At 22.6% G+C, this 2,053-nt stretch overlaps 1 non-coding gene across 1 annotated transcript in view; it reads right to left on the reverse strand.

Annotated features, from left to right (window-relative positions):
- The window catches only part of LOC123304297, a 2,157-nt gene extending 1,858 nt beyond the window's left edge, over positions 1-299 (reverse strand). The window contains exon 1 of the ribosomal RNA XR_006536330.1: positions 1-299. This exon is cut by the window's left edge and continues 1,858 nt beyond it. This is a non-coding gene — a ribosomal RNA (small subunit ribosomal RNA).
- Positions 300-2,053: the final 1,754 nt, after the last annotated feature.

Genomic DNA, 2,053 nt, shown 5'->3' on the forward strand with positions numbered 1-2,053 from the left:
GAGACCGTGCGATCAGCTTAAAGTTATTCAGAGTCACCAAATTAAACGATGCAAATTAAAATTTACACCGATTGGTTTTGATCTAATAAAAGCATTCCTTCCATCTCTGGTCGGAACTCTGTTTGCATGTATTAGCTCTAGAATTACCACAGTTATCCAAGTAAATGTGGGTACGATCTAAGGAACCATAACTGATATAATGAGCCTTTCGCGGTTTCACCTTAATTTGGCTTGTACTGAGACATGCATGGCTTAATCTTTGAGACAAGCATATGACTACTGGCAGGATCAACCAGGGAACTATTTGTATTTATAATATTAAATATATAATAATATACATGATATTTTTGTTTTCTTATTATAAGAAAAAAAATTTTCATACAATAATTATTAATATATAATAATATTATTACAATTTCATTTTAAATATCAGATGGTCTCACCCATTACTGATATAAATTTTTTTTTTTTTATATCTCTATTGTTTTAAAATTAATAGAAAAAACATATGAGATATATATATTATTATTAATTTTTTTTTTTTTCAAATATATATTTTATTATGTCATTTATATAATTTTTTTGCTTTTACAAAAAGAAATATATAACATGTTATTCATAATAAATATTATTGAATAAAAAAAAAAAATAATAATTATGATTTTTGTCAGACCATCACCAAATGGGTCTTAAAATATTTCAAACATTTTCTCATACTCGTCGCTAGATTGAAAGCGTCATTTATTTTTTAATTTTATTTAAAAAGTTAATTTTAAATAAAAAACGTTATAATAACACTTAATATTCTCGCTTGGTATGAGGTGAGTCAATGTAATATTATTTATAAAAATAATTTTTTATATAAATATTGTGTGCTCATATGGGAGTGTAAAGTTTAAAACTTATAACCCATGAACTTGCTTTGACAAAAAAATTTATATGTTATTCTATTTATAATCAATAATTTAATAAAAAAAAAAATTTTTTTTAAATATTGATATAAAAAGATATACATATAGAGGTTTTTTTACAAAATTCTCATTAATTTTTTTACAAAAATAATAATACAATATTTAATATCAAAATAATCCAAACTGATTACCATCCAGACTATTATCAATATATATAAGATTGTATTATTATTCATTTCAATACATATTTATTAAAACTGAGATAAAATTTCATATATTAATAAATATGCATGTGTAAAAAAAAAATTTTTTATATAATAATTGAAAATGTTTTTGCTATTATTTTATATACATACATTAAATAATTGATAACAATTTAATACAATGTACACCTAAAAAATAATAACAGCATATACATATTCGAAACATTACTAGCAAAAAAACCAAAATACAATATTAAATATCAAAATAAACCAAACTGATTACCATCCAGAATATTTTGAGTATATATATATATATAATTTTGTATATTTTGCGTTCATGTTAATAAAATATATAAATGATACATATTTGAAAAGTGTTATTCTTCTTTCTGTTTTTTCGTAATATCATGGTGTCCATAGACATGCAAAAGCGTCATACCAAGCCATATACATACCTACACCACCTTTGTTGAATGATACACGAACAGTATGAAAATTAAACAACATATTCAATATCATTTTATATTATACTAAAATAAATGTTATTCTATTAAGAAAGTGTATATTTTTAAATTTGGCATTCATTACATAGTCAAAATACAATAATAATATAGATGATACATATACGATAATTGTTATTTTTCTTTCTGTTTTTTCGTGATATCATGGTGTCCATAGAATTGCAACGACGTCATACCAAGCCATATACAACTCTACACCACCTTTGTTGAATGATACACTTAGAGTATGAAAAATAAACAAATTATACTATATCATACTATATCATATATGTAAGACTGTTGAACATAATACCACAAAATACACTATTTCATATAGATATACATTCATTCTTGTCAACATAAAAGTACGTTATAAATGATACATATACAATAAGTTTTTATTCCTCTTTCTGTTATTCCGTAATATCATAGTGTCCAT

The sequence above is a fragment of the Chrysoperla carnea genome (assembly GCF_905475395.1).
Source record: "Chrysoperla carnea chromosome X unlocalized genomic scaffold, inChrCarn1.1 SUPER_X_unloc_39, whole genome shotgun sequence".
Classification (NCBI taxonomy): Eukaryota; Metazoa; Arthropoda; class Insecta; order Neuroptera; family Chrysopidae; genus Chrysoperla; species Chrysoperla carnea.